Source organism: Montipora capricornis, chromosome 9 (assembly GCF_036669925.1).
Source record: "Montipora capricornis isolate CH-2021 chromosome 9, ASM3666992v2, whole genome shotgun sequence".
Lineage (NCBI taxonomy): Eukaryota > Metazoa > Cnidaria > Anthozoa > Scleractinia > Acroporidae > Montipora > Montipora capricornis.
The window spans coordinates 37606016-37624431 of NC_090891.1; the positions used below are offsets into that span (position 1 = coordinate 37606016).

General features: G+C 41.1%; 1 long non-coding RNA gene and 2 pseudogenes across 1 annotated transcript; 2 read left to right on the forward strand and 1 right to left on the reverse strand.

The window, feature by feature from the left end:
- Nucleotides 1-46, forward strand: part of LOC138016290 (uncharacterized) — a 645-nt pseudogene extending 599 nt beyond the window's left edge.
- Nucleotides 1-18416, forward strand: part of LOC138016048 (uncharacterized) — a 38642-nt pseudogene extending 20226 nt beyond the window's left edge.
- Nucleotides 15209-16230, reverse strand: LOC138016073 (uncharacterized). The gene is made up of 2 exons (XR_011125723.1): nt 15919-16230; nt 15209-15334 (listed from the first exon to the last, which is right to left on the reverse strand). It is a non-coding gene; the product is annotated as an uncharacterized lncRNA (long non-coding RNA).

The window sequence follows — 18416 nt, forward strand, 5'->3', positions numbered from 1 at the left end:
CTCGGGAACATTAAGCATCTCTCGCTCTTTTAAAGTTGTAGCATGAACAATGAACAGTTGTTGTATATTTTAGAGAATTTTAAAGATTTTATAACTACCATTTTAGAGATCCTATATAGTTTATCAATTTTTCTATAGTGCTAATTTTTATATATAATTTAAATTTTAAGTTTAAATTCTTATACTAATATTTCACTATAGTCAACGCGCTACGCTCACGCGACCCGTCATACTATTTTAATTGTATATAGCATACAAAAGTTGTAACTGCTGCATAATAATAATATTAATAATAATAATAATAATAATAATAATAATAAACTTTATTTTTCGAGGGTGGCACTCGTTCAGTGATAAAATTAAAGAACAATATTTATGGCACCTCTGCATACAAAACAGACACTAGAACATCTTTGTGTGTCGTGCCCACATGTTTGGCGCTTGTGGACAAAATCTGAGAACTGGTAGAATGCCAAAAATAACAGTAGAATTGGTGTTCCAAACAATTTTTCCCATCCGCTTGGTCTGAACCTCTGTTTAATCACTACAAAACTGATTACATCTGTACTGCCTCGAAAAAAGAAAACCAATTTTACTTTGAATCCCAACTCACCCTTCTTAAAAGAAAACTCAACATTGAGAAGCACAAATCATCTCAAATTAATCTGTGAAAGGCCTTCTCCCATGGTATTTCTCATCCTCTGATTCTCTTTTGTCGTTCACAACCCGTTTGTTCCTTTATTATGTCTTATGTTTTTCTACATCGATTGGATGTCTTACAGTGTCGTCATTTCCTCCGCCTGCAAGGAATTCGGCTTGAGAGAGATCAATAGTTTATCATTAGTAACTAGCAATTATTGTTGTTAAGATGAGTGTTTAATTCGGCGTGGAAGTGGCCAAGACGGTTTCGTCTATCGCTTTCTCATTTAAAAGTTTACGACACGTTATGATAATGCCTTTCTGTAAACACTTTCGTTTGGAGCCAGAGAAAATGAAATTAAGGTGGAATAAATTTGCGCAATTTGAAAAAAAAAAGAAGCTGTCATTTTTGGCCCCTAGTTACTTGTCTATTAATGATAATTTTTATCTACTGATTTCGTATATACACTCTCGTTAGACCTTTAGATACGTCTATTAATTAGTTATTGGATGAAAAGATTCGTTTCCCCCTCACGCCTGATAAGTTTTTATCAGTTGCTTCCTAGTTGCTAAGATACAGATATTTGTTGTCTTTTGTCCCTATTTTACCAACGTACTTTGTGCTTTGGACCCTTTCGTTCTTTGTGCTAGTCATTTGAATTTGCTAATTCTTTGGTTCTTATTTGTCTTTGCAAGAGCCCTGGGTCTTACCTATGGTAATTAAGTTACTTATAAACTGGGATCCAACGCAGGACTATCTGTGGATTAGGAAGATAAACATCTCAACAGATCCTGAATTTCAACTTCCCTGCCCCAGTGAAGTTGACTACAAAATTCGCGATGTCACGGGACTGGTGTCTACATCATTTGGAAGAGCGGTCTCGAAACCTCTGAACGAACACCCTGGTCTGGTACCATCCTTCCTGAAGGCAGGGTTTGAGATGATAAAGTTTTTCAACAAGGATGTCATATATGAGCCTATCAATAAAGCAATCCACTACCAGAGCTTCATTGAAGTTTTCCCAGTTCTCGACATGGAGTTTGCATTTAATGCTACTGGATGCTCATTCGATCAGCAGATTGCTGCTATGCAAGTGGGGGTTAACAAATGTGTAAACGAATACAACAGAGGCCGATTCCCCCTGAGCGTCGCCATGGAAATGAGATGGATTCAATCGAGCGATTGCCTCATGTGCCCTGCCAAAGCAGTGAAGAGTAATCCTGTGGAAGGTGAGTCGAACTTAGCAATTATACAGCATTATGGAGTACCCGCTGCACTCCCTCAGTCGAGTGATAATCATAATATAATTAACTCCCATACTCTTGCAGTGGAGTAATAATCTGATTCAAATTCAAATGAGTATAGAACTAGTGTTCGTGCACTCCCACAGTCGAGTAAGAACTAAAACTCAAATGAGTGCACAACTGGTGCTCCCGCACTTCCTCAGTCGAGTAATAATTAAAATTCAGTGAGTGTCGAGATAGTGCTACTAAACTCCCGCACTGTAGTAATAATTAAAATTCAATAGTGTCGAGCTAGTGCTCCCGCACTCAGGCAGTCGACTGATAATTAATTAAAATTCAGTAAAGGTGGAACTTGTGCTCCCGCACTTCCGCAGTTGACTCATAACCAGAAGGCTGGTTATGCTCGCAGCCTGAACTCGGGCCGAGAAAAGACGTTTAGGTTTTAGCACAATCCGTGTACCTTCCGATTTCGACAATGTGGGAGATCATCCGAGCGAATAAAAGAGAGAAACAGTTAATTTTGGAAATAAGTGCTTTAAATTTTAAGTTTTCTAGGTGAGAATGTTGTCGTATCGTAGTGGGTACAATTCACTCCTTCCAATCCAGATGGTCGGAGTTCGAACCCTGCTGGTGTAGTCTACGATACTTGGTTTCCGATATCTTTCTCTTTTCTTCTCTTTTCTTGGGTAAATTAGTAGATTGCAGTCCACTGATGGACAGAGTGACTTAATTTTAGTAAACGACCGAGTTCGAGCGTCACAAAGAGCTCCTGGCGTCACATCATGGAGATATGACTTCGAAAAGTCGCGAGATTTTACACACGTTTCGTGAGAAGGCACGCTTATGCTTTGCATGTCTTGCATTTGAGCTTAGTTTTTTGAAGGTTTGTCGGAACCGGAAAGAGGTGAGGATCAGTAAATTAACTTTGTTGTGGAAACAAGCTGAATGTGCATTGAAGTCGAAAAGAAAAAAAGGTGAAAATGAATAAAATAAAAAAACAAAAGGATGAAACCCTCAAAGGCCTTCACAGCGCCTTAAGCCACGGCGCCACCAGAACACGCATGCGTATAGCAATGAAAAACTGAGCGCAGGCACTACCGCAATAGACGCAAGTGGACTACGTTTAAAACTAGGCACAATCAAAGCTTTAATTGACGGGTAATAACACAACTGGATTCTCCTCTCGGCGCTGCCCGAGTAATTTATATTCAATGAGTGTAGAACTAGTGCTCCCGTACTCCCGCAGTCCACTAATAATTAAAATGCAATGAGTGTAGAACTAGACATAGTTTGATGCTACTCTGGTTTAGAGATTGATGAATGTTGCTTTCAAAAGTTACAATTCAAGACCCAACCTAACGTTTCGACACTTCTGCCTGGTGTCTTCGTCAGAGGTGATCCAAAACTGATGTGGCTTGGCACGCCTAGGTATGCTGCTTAGATAAGCTCTAATCAAATGCATAAAAATACTAATGTGGCCTTGAACTACTTTAAAATACACTAAAACACTAAACGTCCGAGCTTTCGCCGCTCAACGGCATTATCATCTTATCCGTCCCTGATGATGCCGTTGAGCGGCGAAAGCTCAGACTTTTAGTGTTTTAGTGTATTTTAAAGTAGTTCAAGGCCACATTAGTATTTTTATTCTTTTAGTCAAAATTCTACTGAAAGACAACATCCAAAGATTGCTCTTATCAAATGCTTTTGATCAGCGTTTAGTGGAGAAATACCTTCCTCGACAGCAGCGGCGATCTCAACAGTTGGTATTTTGCCGAGAGCAACAGCAAACTTGAAGCCTTTTTCCAAACCACTCTCCGTTCCAGCCCCGATAACTCTTTAGAAGATCCATTTATCTTTCAGAAACGATCCTGTCTTACGGAGTAGAAGGCAGAATTTCCTGTCGTGTTTCTCTCTCTGTTTGATGGACGCCTGATGCTTTTTCGAAGAACAGAATCTCTTACCCTAAGCGGTTTCGAAGTGATCAATGAAAGCAGAGAGTTCACTGATTGAACGGGAGAACAAAGAACGCAATCTCTGTATTGACTGATGGCAATTGTGTATGCGCAATTTCAAGAAAGAAAACCCAGTGTTTCCATGAGCTTGTACCCCTTAGCGATCCGCACAGGAGGCCGGACTCGTCGTTGAAAGCACCTTAAGCTTATTTTCTTTGCACCGGTGGTTGAAAAACAAATGACTGCCATACTGAGCAATACTGAGCGTAGCCTGCGTAACAAGCGTTTCCGCTGGTTATGGGGCGAGAGCAAAACAGAGATGAGAGGGGGGAGGGGAGAAGGGACGAATGAAACTCTTGCCATTCTGCCGAACGGCGTTCGCCCTCGAACGCAGAGCTCTGCATGATTGGTTCCCCAACTGTCACTCTGTAGAGAAAATGAATTCTGAAGTTGTTTTCGACAGGGCGACAGTGACACTTATCACGCAAAAAAACCCTTTGTGGCTAAGACGTGTTTGCATATTTTCGTTTCCGTGTACGGCGAACGGAGAGGCAAAAAGTAGGAACCTTTGGTCAAACCAAGTCAGCGACGGCGAGTGTTCGCGCACCGGTGGCTCAGTTTGTTGAGCACCGGGCTGTCACGCGGGAGGTCGTGAGTTCAACTCCGGCCGGACCAACACTCAGGGTCTTTAAATAACTTGAGGAGAAAGTGCTGCCTTTGTAACTACATATGCAAATGGTTAGACTTTCAAGTCTTCACGGATAAGGACGATAAGCCGGAGGTCCCGTCTCACAGCCCTTGTTCATTAATTCTGTGGGACGTTAAAGTTCCCACACACTATTCGAATAGAGTAGGGGACAGTGTTCCCGGTGCGGCGGGTCTAATCTGCAGGTCGCAGGTCGCAGGTCGCAGGTCGCGGGTTGCAGGTCATTGTTTCACCAATACAGAAAGTATCCTAAACATTCATAAAAGCTAACCTTAGGCCTAACCTTCTTCTGAGAGATGGCTGGATCGCAAACCCAGTTTGAAAAATGAAGGGAACAAAATAAATAAATTCCACAACATTTTCAGTAGCACTCTACAAGGAATCGAGAATACTTCAACTTGGCTGAGCGCAAAGGAACTCTTTCTTCAAGCAGATTTTTAACAGCGGCTGCGTATGTTGCCGTCGCAATTTTCTGCAAAAGTCAGTCACGCCTGTGTTGTGATACTCTGGGTCCTGGGTGGTGGGTGCCAGAGGTTTCTATATGGGCCTGATTACATGAGCCGGGCTGGTCAGGGCTGGTGTCAGTTTGCCGGGATCTCGACACGTTTGTTAAACACAACAAAAACCAACTTCGCGATTACATAACAACCGGGTCAGCCCAGTCAAAAGCAGCCCGGCTCATGTAATCAAGCCCTAGGATCCAGCGAACGGAGAAGCGAAAAATACGTTGTTTATTTATTTATTTGTTTTGGCAAGGCATTATTTCCGTTGACATGTTCTTTCTTCTCATTAGTCATCTCTGTGACAAGCACGCTACTGATGTGTGCTCAAGCGTGAACGCGTGAAATGGGCGTTCGGCAGAATCGTGGGCTTTGCGGGCAAGCGTTTCCTCGTCGCTCCTCCCCTCCCCCCTCGCATCTCTGTTTTGCTTTCGCCTCATAACCAGCGGAAACGCTTGCCACGCAGGCTATTAAGGAAAGAAGCAACCCAAACTTTAAATTTGCACGATCCTAAAAGAAATACTTAACGAGGGAGGCGGAAATGTTAGCTGACGAAAGACCCCTTTGTCGATTTCGATTGCTCTACGAGAAAGGCATAAGTACTTAGCCCTGTTTAGCCTGCGTAGCAAGCATTTCCAGTGAGTGAAAAAGTCAGTAAAAATTTTCGGGCCGCGCGAGAATAAGGCGAGTGAAAACAAATCAATACTTCTTTTTACATTCGCCCTATTCACGCGCGAACCTAAAAATTAACATTCGCTTTTCGCTCCCTGGAAACTTTTACTGCGCAGGGTAAACGCAAGCGATGGAATCATAAGCGGAATCGGACACTTTGTTTACGACTCCTTTCTTTGATTTTCACTTGATAGTAACGCTCAAAGCTTCCGATGACGACTGCTACTCCGTCGCTAGAAAAAAAAAAAAGCCTTAAGCCCTGTTGCAGCATTCAAAAATAATCAATATGTATAATTGACTAATGCCTTTTATTTCAGGTGAGATACCTTCTACCTTGTATTTAGAAGTACTGGGTATTGCTGGCCAAAAAGATCGCATTTGGGAGAACTTTACCATAGATGTTGCCAAAGGTTGGATGGAGATCGAAACTAATGGAAAAAGACCAGTCCCTCACTGGGCTAAACAGTGGAGTTATATCGTAGATGATGAGGTTGACATCTACAGCTACATCAGGGAAGTAAGTCAAAGGAAGAATTCCATCTTGCCCGTTGGGCAAGTAACTCTGAAATTTGCTTGCCCGGGGCACTTCCCCGCTTGCCCAAGTTTTCAAACTCATTAATAATTCATGAACCCGAAAATGGAAATCATACTACATATAAGAAGCGTGTTTTAATGTAATAAACCCATCTTGACTACAGTCATCTTAGTACTGATCACTTTCATGTTTAAGCCATTATGTTGTAATACTTCCACAACTTTTAACTTCTTCATTCTGCTTTTGAAAAGCCGGCGAGAGCATATTGTTTCATTTGGGTGAATGAAAAATAGTTTCAGTCGAGGGAAAACGTCTTCGTTTGAAAGAAAAACTATTTTAAGTCATTTTAACCCTGAAAGTACTTTGTTGACTCAAGTCTTATTCATTTCTTTTTAATAATATAATACTTTTTATTTCGCGCGCCCAAGTATGTTATCACTAGCAAACTTGTATGTTTCGTCGAAAACAGGGATTCAGATGGAATTTCAACATCAAAAATGCTGGTTTCATTTTCCCGTACAATTTCTACAGCTTTGATACATCGTTGTTGGGTTAAGTTTTTTCCAGAGAAACTGGAAATGCTTGCAGAAAATTAAGCAATAAACACAGCGTTTTCGTGCCAAACGCAGCTATTTTTAACATGGAAAGAAATTTGATCTGGGCAGATTTTGATTACGCCGCGCTAGGCAACCACCTATGCATGAGCCGTGAGCGCGCATCACGCTACAACAAAACAACGCTATAAATTGTAATTTTCGTCAAGCTTCATCTAAACTTTTGATTACCCTTGAGCCTAAAATTTACCCTTTCTTCTCAAAATCATTATCAAAAATTTAGACGGCGAACGGCTTGCCTGGGCTCTTGCCCGTGGGGCAAGTAAGGAGAGAAAGTTACTTGCCCGAGGGGGAAATCTACTTGTCCCGGACGACCGGACGGGGATTTTTTCGAGCCCTGGAGATATCAGAAAGTTTGTAGTCTCGAAAGTCATGCATGCAGGTGACCTGCAGAGTGCGTAATATTTTTCTTCAGTTATATACAGTTTGGCAAAAAACTCGGAGGCCCCTTGATACCTCGGATTTCGTAGAGTGGGCAGTAAACTTTTCTTTAGTAGTATATAACAAATCAACGTCAGTTTTCTATGGTCTGTACTCTTATAGACCATAGAATGACGTCATAAAATGTTCAAAACTCAAGTGGCTCCTTCGCAGCCGTTATTAGGTTCGTCACGCAATGCTCCTCCCAACTAACGGCTACTCACTCGAGCTCTGCATTCCTTTCCTTAAATTGACCAACAGATCGTTTTCACTATCACGTCATAAAAAAATAAATTCGAAGCCTTTGAATGAAAAAAGCAAAAAATATAAAAATGTTGTAGAAGGCCAATACATAAACCGACCTCTCCAGGTCTTACGTCTGTGTGATAATTCGTTTCTGAGTTATTTGCCGAAGCGTGGCACGCAACTTTACAGGGTTTTGTATGGAATCAACACAGTAAAACTGGTCTTTTACCTGTACTCGATGCAATGTACCAATCACCAGCTTTCAACATTTAACTTTTACAGCATCAGACTCTGCAGAAATCGAGTCAAGTTTTTATTGAGCATGCGCTTGTTTTTGCTTGGATACAAATTTAGAGCCCAGGACAAATCGCGCAGCCTCAAACTTCAAGATCAGAAAAATAATAAATGGAAAACGTTCACTCACCAAGTAACAAAGCAATGACTTTCGTCGACTGCCACACCAAATATCTTTTCGCTCAGACTGGAAATTAGTTTGTTATGCTTTTCAAGAGTCTCTTGGCTGGTGAAGAGAATATCTGTGCTGGTATCGTCACATTCTTTAAAATCATCGAGTTTACAAGAGTTTATTAAAGCCAAACTCTTCACATGATTCCATTTGGTCATCAATAAGCGCAGTAAAGGTGCAACTACCAACAACATTGGATTAGACGGCAAACAACGTGGTAGTTGAATTTTCGACAGCAACAACTCTTTTGCGAAAGGGATGATGACAAGTTGGTAAATTAATGATTTACCGTAGCCCGTGGATAAAGATACGAGGGTATTCGATCCAGACAAAAAAATTTGTTTGATCGCTGTTGACTGCTGATGACTTAACTGTTCTATTCTGTGAAACTTACTTAACACTCTAGACAGATTCTCGTCACAGATTCCAACTCCCTACTAAAACTCACACACTTGGAAGCCATTTTGCATTTGTTACAGTGGGCTCAGTTTTGACCTTCGGTTTATCAACAACATTAATGCGTGCGTTAAAAAACCGGTTTGACGACAGAAAACCGGATTGACTAGCCGACAAGTTGGGGCTGAAAGACTTGACTCGATTTCTGCAGACAAGAAGAACCGCTGCTCTCGTTGTCTTTGTTAATCTGCTCGGCCGCGGTTCCAGTTTTTATGCCACGCATTAGATAAACTTCAAGAGGCTCAGGATATTTCTTTCATAACCATGATATTTCTTTTGCTTATCCCTCAGGTTTCTTGTCTCCGACCAGTTTCGGTGAGGCAATGTTCTAGTTCATCAAAATCTTTTTACGCCGAAATTATGTCTTCATTTTGATCAAATTCGCTCATGGCGCCGTTGTTTGAATGAATTACAAATTCGCTTTCTTCGGCACGTACATCCACGTGAAAGCCATTCCATCCGGTTTTACAAAAACATTGGCCATATACAACAGTCCTGAGCCAATAAAATAGAGCAATTTTTCCACATATGAAGCTCCTCTGTTCCTCTCGGATACTCTCGTTAAATTCATTCAACTTTTCCCAGAAACGCTGCAAAAAATCCAGACGGTCTTCGCGCCCTTTTCGTTTAAGCCCACCGCACACGTAAAGGAAAGAGCTGAGCAAAATTTCTCGCGAGGCAGTTAGCTCAGCCGTTTCCTCACTGTGTGTGGCAAACATGAGAATCTGGCTGAGCGAGGCTGGTCGATCGTCCAATAACATTGCATGGCTCACTCACGTGAGAAACTTTCCATAACCTTGAGGTTTTTTGCTACAAGTAGATATCAAACAAAGTTCTGTATAAAAATGAAGGTTAGCATGTTCTTGTTCAATTTAAAGTAGGTAATTAGCTAATTACCAGGTATTTACTCTAGCCGGCGTTAAGTTGGTGTGAAGTTTAATTTCCATTTTTCTCTACTGGAAGATTGTTGGAGGCTCCATGGGTAGCGATTGTCATTCATGTATTATCAAGCAAGCATAAAAGCATCTAAGAATTTTCTACTGCATTATCTAGCATACCTATGGAGACCTATAGCTTCCTATGGAGCCTCCAACAATCGCTTAGGGGAACATTCGCATCTGACTGTGTGTTTTCCTTCATTATCAAAGGCGCAACCATCGCCAGAATTGTTTGAAAGCACTGTTTATCCAGACGACGGAATTCACGGAAAGCCTCGGGGTCTTCCCCATTCAATTCCCTTCAAGATTCGGGAATGCCCCTTGTTGCCTACGTTTTAGGATCCAATCCATGCCCATACGTTTTTGGTCGGCCAGCTTTTCTTCTTCGACGGATTTGTCGAAGTAAAAGGACAAGTACAAGTGCCACCATTTCCGTTTCGGAGACCATCTTGAAGTCCTCGCTCAAAAGTCACGTGAGTGAGCCATGCGATCGACCAGCCTGGCTCAGCCAGATTCTCTCGTTTGCCGCACACAGTGAGGAATTTGCCTCGCGAGGCAAAAAATATCACACATGTTTAATATTCTCCTCACTGCCTCACGAGGCGAATTTCTCACCGAAACTTCGCCGCACATGTGAGGAAACGGCTGAGCTAACTGCCTCGCGAGGAATTTTGCTCAGCTCTTTCCTCACGTGTGCGGCGGGCTTTAGTCAAGTGATCAACAAATGTTTCCATTTCACGGTTTTCTCTTTCTCTGTGTTTCTTTCTTTCATTTCATTTCATATCCTGCGCGCCCTCGTAGAATAATTGTTAAATAGACCATAGCCATGAACCAATCAGCGCGCGAGAATTTTGACCGTTATGGTAAAAACCAGTTTGGCCAACGTACAGCCCTGAAAATCTCAGATTTCAGAGAGAAAAGGCTGTAAGTCCGTAGCATGGGATCAGGAAATGCAAAATTACAAAAATAATTTGAGTGAGAAACATACTCATCTGATCCTTAGATCATTCTACTAAACACTATAACTTTCGCCAAAACTGATGGAAACCTCTATAGATAGATAACTGGTGTTTTGAAAACACTGAAGTTTTGACTGACAAGAACGAACATGTCAGAGGATAAAGGGAATGAATTGGATGACCGGTCCATTCACGCTAATGGCTTGAGTTGCTTACTCCCAAAGGGGGTTCAATTAACATTGCATGAAATTTCAGCAAAACTGAACAGACGAAACGGAAAAGCACTATGAAGAACCCATAGGCAGACAGTGTGTGTATGGGTTCTTTTGCTGACGTTTCTTGTACAAAATTGTTGAATCAATGAACTCATTCGACTGGAAATTCGTCTCTAAAAGAGAGGACCGAACAAAGCCACGTAGTGACTGCAGGGTTCTGAATATGGGTGGTGGGCAGCTGTGGAGGTCTCCATCATCATACCCGCCTGAGGGGAGCAAAAACCCTCCCCGCCTACTATAAATGTGGATGGAACATGGCAACAAACAACGCGTCTATGATAACAATCTAGACACCGATGCGCCCGATGGCAGCAAGAGAACCATTTATTCTCAACCCATTCAGAGTCGGAGGGGAACTGGCCCACGTTTGACAAATCGTACGGTACTGCTGGGTGAAAAACTGCTTTCCAATCGGTCGGCGATGCTTCCAAAACGATACACTGTATCTTCATTTAACCAACAAGAATTCTTGAGAATTAATGAAAAACACAGTTACTCAAGCTTAGGGATTCCTTTTACACTTGATCACTGTTTGACTACTTTTCTTGAAGGCACAAGACACAAATAATTGAATTGATTATTTCAATTGTTTACCATCTCCGACTCCATGAAAGAATAAGATGGAAAAATTCCCTCAAAATTCTATACTCTAGAATCTGTCCCGCGTTTTTCAGGTTTCAAAACAAAATAATTTAATTATCTTGCGCTTTGCAAAAAAAAAAAAAACGCGACAAACCTTGGTCAGTTTTCTACCCTTCACAAATTAAACTGGGGGTTTATGTCCAAGCTAGGAAATGATAGAAAAAATACTTTGTTTTGTATTAAAAACATACCATTACGGAATCCTTTTGGTCTGAATCACTGGATAATCTAATCATTCCGGGTTGTTCCACCTCGCTTATCCAAACCCCAAAATGTTTTTTTGAGCTGAAAATATAATAGATGTTTCTAAATTACTTTTGTCGTCGTTTTTGCCAGCGATGGATGCCTCGTCAGTAGATACGTACGCTTAGAAAGCAAAAATACTACTCCACTGCAAGTAGTAATGTGATATCCATGCACGCAAAAACCACTCCCAAAGTATGTAGGTACTTAATAAAGGTAATCGACTAAGGACTTAGGGCGCGTTCGATTGACCCTATTCCGGAATAAGAATACGTGGCGTGATGATTAAAACGATATGTGAGGCGCGTTTCGAAGCAGCAGGGATAATAAAAATATGTTTAAAATAGCATTTTAACTGATGTTTGACAATTTTAAGGTAATTCTCCGTAAAAACGTAGGATTTCTAACTTATATTCCATGTATTCCTATTCCGGGATACGGTGAATCGAACGCACCCTAAAACATGACGATAGGAACCCAAGTACGCACCACCATTTGCTGAATCTTATGAACTAGTCATTCACAGATAGTTCTTCCTAGTTTGACGCAATTCGATTCTTTCTTCATGCTACAGCCAATCACATTCGTCTGTGAAAGCTTCAAACAGAAATTTATACAAACGCTGCCAGCTGCCTCTCAAAAGAAAACCAAAATCTTTGTCGCTAGAATTTATTTTGCCGAATTTTGAGTGGGAGTAAACTGTTTGAGCTGTGTGTGGACAACCTTTCAGCCTTGGAGATTATACTCCGGTATACAAACCACCTGGAGGGGTTTATATACTTAGATGAAAATAATGTAACGAGTGCCGAGCGAAGGAACACTCACAGTATATGTTGACTTTTTCTATTAAACGGCAGGTAATTTAAACAAATGAACTTATGACTAACAAACTTAACTTCAGTTTCTTTTCTTTACTTTTTCAGGCTTAAGGCGAGAACATGACCAAATTCAAACAACAACTTACAGCAAATGAACTTGCCCTATTTTCGAATGAGACTCTAAACCGTGTCCTGTTTGAGGTGCCTCATAAGGTAAAGCTCCTTCCTTTTTCCAAAAATTGGTCCTCGTCCAACAATAGGCCAATTTCGATATTTTAAAATTCAGCTGTAAACAATGGATCTCAGTACGAGGCTCCGGGAACAAACCCCACAAACTCTGTTGTGGTACCCTGGAGCCTCGAGCTGAGGTCTATTGTTTGCAACGGAATTTTAAAATATCGAAATTGGCATATTGGCCTTTATTATTATTATTATTATTATTATTATTATTATTATTAGGCGCAAATTAGCACGTGAATATCATAATCAAATGCACCTTACTATAATAAGCATTACAATTCGAAATCTTTACAATTCTCAAATCAAACCAAATCAAATCAAATGTTGGTTTTTGGAGAGAGGGGAAAACCGGAGTACCCGGCGAAAAACCTCTCGGTGCAGAGTAGAGAACCAACAAACTCAGTCCACCTATGACGCCGAGTCCGCCGGGAATCGAACCCGGGACACATGGGTGGGAGGCGAGTGCTCTCGCCACTGCGCCAACCCTAACTGAACTTAATTGAAACAATTACGTGCAGCCGGAAAAAGTACGGAACGCGGAAAAAGTACGCCCAAGCAAGCCACAGAGGAATTGGTATAAGTCGTTTAGACTAACTTCTTTCTCCAATCCTTCAAGCAACCCATGAAAGCCCAGCCTTCCCCTGAGAAAGCCCTGAAGACAGAGGAAGCAAAGGAATCCTCTGATAAGCAAGTCAACAAGAAGCTCTTGGAGGATTTAGTTCAGATATCGAAGAAACACGAGGAAAGCTGGAAGGTATTTTTCAAGACACTTGGCGAGCAAGTATGGAAAATTCCCAATGCCTTTCCCATGATGGACATTCAGAAGGAATGGGAATTTGCTCACGGGCTCCTTGAAGAGGTACCTACAACTCATTTCTCTTGTATTTATAGACTGTTCACAGTCCAGCGTTTTTCCGTGTGATCGTCGAGTAGTTTGATCACTATGTTGTTTAAGCCACCTTATTATATGACTAGCTCCGTGAGCGGGCAAGATGAACCAAATTGCGCGCTCTGATTGGCTACCCGAGCGGGCAAGATGGAGCGATACTGCCCGCTCGGGATTTCTCGCTTGGTCCCGCAAGATCAAAGATCATTTTTTGGTGTTTTAAGTCATATAATAAATCCTTTATTGACCAAGATTGTTCGGTCAAGATGACTGGATATTGGCCTCGTTCTTTTTTTGCGTGTTTATGGACCTCGACTTCGTCTCGGTCCATAAACACGCAAAAAAAGAACTTGGCCAATATCCAGTCATCTTGACCTCACGCTTGGTCAATAACCCATACATCTTGACCTCATGCGTGAACGAAACCTGGCGGAGAGAGCAAACTGAAGGGGCAGTCGGTAAGCCCAACGTTATAGGCAGGAAAATAGGTTTGCGCTCTCCCCAGATTTCGTTCGTGCATGAAAAGTTCAAGATGGAGGCTAAAACCATAGAGAGCCCACACTAGCAGTCTGGAATAACGAGAAACGTGATTCATCGACAGAATCCACTTGAATTTTTTTTCCAAGAATATATGCTAATGAGCATGAAACAAACGGACATTCCTCGTACCTTCGGTAGGCTTAAAATGACACTTTTTGGCGTTTTTAGATAATCTAATATTCGCCGTCTTCTGTATATACATTAATAGGAGAAAAAGGAAAGAAAGATTCAAAACGACCATCGCCTAGGTGGATTTCCCCTCCCAAAATTGATCCTGCAGGCCTCCAAAACCACCACAAGGGAAGACGTTTAATTTTCCTTTCGTTTCATGCCACTCAGCCATTTCGTACCATCGACGAAGAGCAAGCCAAACGCGAAAACCTTGGAACGTCCGCTATCCAGATCGGAAACCGTAACCACCGAAAGTTGTGCCGGCAGGAAACATTACCCCGTGGCGCTGCAGTTTGATTGGTCGGCGCTCAACGATTGACCGACCAAATTACAGTTAGAGAGTGTGAATTTTGGTACCTGATTTCAAACCAAAACATCTTTTCCTACACTAATTTAGACCAGTGGGCAAAGCATTCTCTACTTCAGGGAAAAGTCGTCAAATACTATGCTACATTTCAAACCAAACATTAGGGGTGCCCCTCACTACTCCTCTTAGAGGAGGAATATGGTCCATCCTTGGTTGTTCAAGTATCACTCCCTTTTTTTTCGCCAACCTCTGAGAGAGTAAAGCGTGACACATAACAACAAAACAACTCACCGGCTCTCATTTTATCACATCCGTTAGACCTCATAAGCTTCAGGAATTCTTTACTATATACATATTACTAACTGAGTACGAGGGCCAATATTCTTCTGTACGGTCTCGAGCAAGTGAGGTTAGTAAGTGGTTTATTATATGGCATCATTTGTTGGGCGAAACAAAGCACGTTCAGTAGTTAAACTCGCTCGGAGAATTTTCATATTTTTCGTCCTCTTCCATATGATAGGATAAAAATTTCTTTTGAGATGACTTTCCCTGTTATTAAGAAAGGATCGTTTCCGTGGCAACGGTCCGTTCTGTAGAATCCCGACCATAAAACAGCCAATCAGCGTGCTCAATTCAGCTGCGAGAGTACTTGCCATATAATAAATAATTCTTTTATACTTGACGTTTCGTATGTTGGAAAGTCCGACTTGCAGTGTAAAATTAAAGAAACGCTGTTAATCAGTGATTTAAAACCCTCTCTCAATGAAAACATTGGTAGTGAGAAGCTTTTTCTTTATTAATTTCTTCCGGAAGAATCGTCTACCGGAAGTTACGATTTTGTTATCACACTTTTTAACTAGTCACCTACCCTGCGAGCAGAGTCTCTTTCGATCTTCCTAGATAAGTCGGGAAGAGGAAAGTAGACTCTGCTCGCTGCTTCCACATTTTGTATTGAGCATGCGTTAAAAATTGAAAATTTATGTATCCGGTGTCAGTCACGCGTGACCAGTAGCCACAAACGAAGAAGAAGAAGTCGGAATATTTTCGAACAACTCCGGCAAACACACGACAATCAAGGAATCATTTCATTGGAAACTCAAGATAGTCCATATATCTTAAAAATGCCATTTTATTTTTTTACTGAAAAATTTATAGGTTTCTGTCAGGCTAGTTTCTGTAACCGACACATATAGGAAAAACTCATGGGAATTCTAACAGTTAAAATTGCCACGCTGTTGTAAATTTCAAAATATTGATGACGCGTGGCGACTGATCATGCGCAAAAATAAAAAAAAACAAGTTTGACAAGTCGAAACTGGACTGACTAATCTAATTCTTTGGATGAGCGGCAAATCAAATAATGTAGAGGCGGCGAGCAGAGTCTACTTTCCTCTTCCCGACTTATCTAGGAAGATCGAAAGAGACTCTGCTCGCAGGGTACTAGTCACCAGTTCCTCGCTCTAGTTTTTTAAAATTCTGTGTAACAGTTTTAACCGTCACTTCTGATGATGTATGCTGCAACATACGAAACGTCAAGTATAAAATGAAAATGTTTGTAACCGCTGTTTGTTTTCTTTTCCTATTGAAATTGAAATGGCCAAAGGACAAAAGTATTTAAATAATTCTTATTTTCGGTCGCTTTTCTTGAAACCTTATTTTATTTGCGTCTTCTCGCCGAATGGCGTTATTCCGTTATGAAAAATAATCGAAAATAAGACCAAATAATACATGTTTAGTTTTAAAATTTTTGCTGTTTAATTGCTATTTGCAGTTGGATACTAAGGCAGCAGAGCATGATATATTGGTGGACAAAAAGCTGTTCGCCTCTTTCTTTCAGGTAAAGTGTTCTGCGTTAATTGTGATTTCTTAAAGTGTCATTGGTTTTGATCAGAAGCGTATAAACTGTGGAAGCGTGCAACTATGGTTCTGGTTGATCTAAGAGAACCAATCAAAATTAACTTCCTAACGTGGAGTTATGAAGCTTTCGAGCGATAGGCGTTAGTGCAGGGCTGGCGTAGGAGGCAAAAACAAACCCAGTCCACTGCAAAAGTTTAGTTCCTTTGGCAGTTTTAAGAGATGAGAGTGAGACCTTTAAATGACTGCTGGCAGAAAAGTTAAACAAAGTGATTACCGTACACATAAGGATTGCTAGCCAATCACAGCACCGCACGTGAAAGTAATCAGTATTCTTACTGTAATCATGCAAGCCGCTTTATGCTACGGACTGAAAAGTCTCGTGAACAACGCGTGATTTCTTTTCTGTATATAATATATCGGAAGAAGCTCTAGAAGGAGCGAACATTTTTCGAATGAGCTTCAGTTCCCGACATTTTGTAAATAAACCCCTTCAGGCTGCTGGTATCAGATTGAATGATGATGCCCGAGGCTTAACGATTGCCCGAGATAAGTGAACAGTTGCCCAAGAAACAAAGCTTCAAAGGCAACTGTGAAATTTCGAGGACAATCTCTCAGCCAAGGACATTATCCTCCTATATACCAGTTTATTAAAAACTGAACTACGGATATCACATTTCCAGCATTTTCATTGGCTCGCCGGACACAGGTTACCAGCTCATATACCTGCACTACCAAATATGGTCAATGAACACAGCAGCAAATACACAATTTGGCGGCTCCGAGAAAAAATGGCCAAATTAATTCAACATAAAAGAGTTGTGATGTTGGGGTTTTTAATAAAACAGTTATTCTACTCGGGCTTGCTGGATATGAAATGATCATAATATATATCATTTCATATCCAGCGCGCCCTCGTAGAATAATTGTTAAATATACCAGCAAGCCAAAAAGGGGTTTATTTATTTTGACTCATCCATTAACTTCAACGCACTCTACAAATTATGATCAAAGCGAGAATCTCCAAGAATGTTTGAATTCAAATTGAACAGTTTAGTCGATTGCTGTGATCGTCTGAATACGTTAGAACCGAAAGTTGGCTTCATTCCGTTAATTTTCTCCCTCTTGAAAACATTGGATGACCTTATATAAAATCGGACGGGGGATGTCGTCTGACATCCGTCGTCCGAATTTGTACACGTGACCTATTTTCGGAAATTAATAGATGAAAACTGATAACCTTTGAGTAACGAGTGGAATAACCTAGGCTCAGTGTTTAAATAAAGCAGAAGCATGTCACCAGCTTCTGATGAAGCTAATATCTGTTTGTCTTTTGGCTTTTTGGTAGAGATGAAGTTATCTATTGCCTACCCAATTCCTGCTCCATTACTGAACAGAAATGTATGTTTCGTTACAGGGTCCATAGGTCATGAAGAAGCAACTCAAGAAACGACTTAGTATTGACAGGAACTCGATGTGAAGGGCATCTTTAGTATTAGTAATAACAGGACTTGACTTAATTGTAGTGTGAAGTACTCGGAAGAATTTTTAGACTTGTATTGCCTTTTATTTTCTTCAGTTTTTAATAGTTCAAGCTCGTATAGTCGTGGCTGCCCGAGTCTTAGCCATAAGCGCTTACCGCAGCCAAACACTACTACAAGGATATTGCTAGTGGATCAACCAGTAGGATTAAGGTGAATCAAAGTCTCAGGCTATTAGGGTGCTAAGGTGAATTAGTAAAACTAGTTACCGGCGATATCTGGACTATCCCCTGACCCACGTCTGGGAGAAGGACAAAAATATTTAGTGTAGGACGTGAGCGGAAAAATCAGTATCGGTCAGTATCGTGTTCGTTTTCATGAACACCAGCCTAAGGCTTTAGAAAATAGTTTTGCAATCGGTCAGCTGTCATGATGAAGAGGTCATACAGCGACTGTACATGTGGTCCACAATAGAGTTGCACGGTGTAGCAGTAAACAAAAAGAAAAAAAAAGGAGTGAAAGCTTTTTTGTAGTTTTATCTTAATGACGCCAGTTTCTCCTCCATGATGACAAATTACACCACAACGTCAATTAAAGTAGCCTTTAATCCA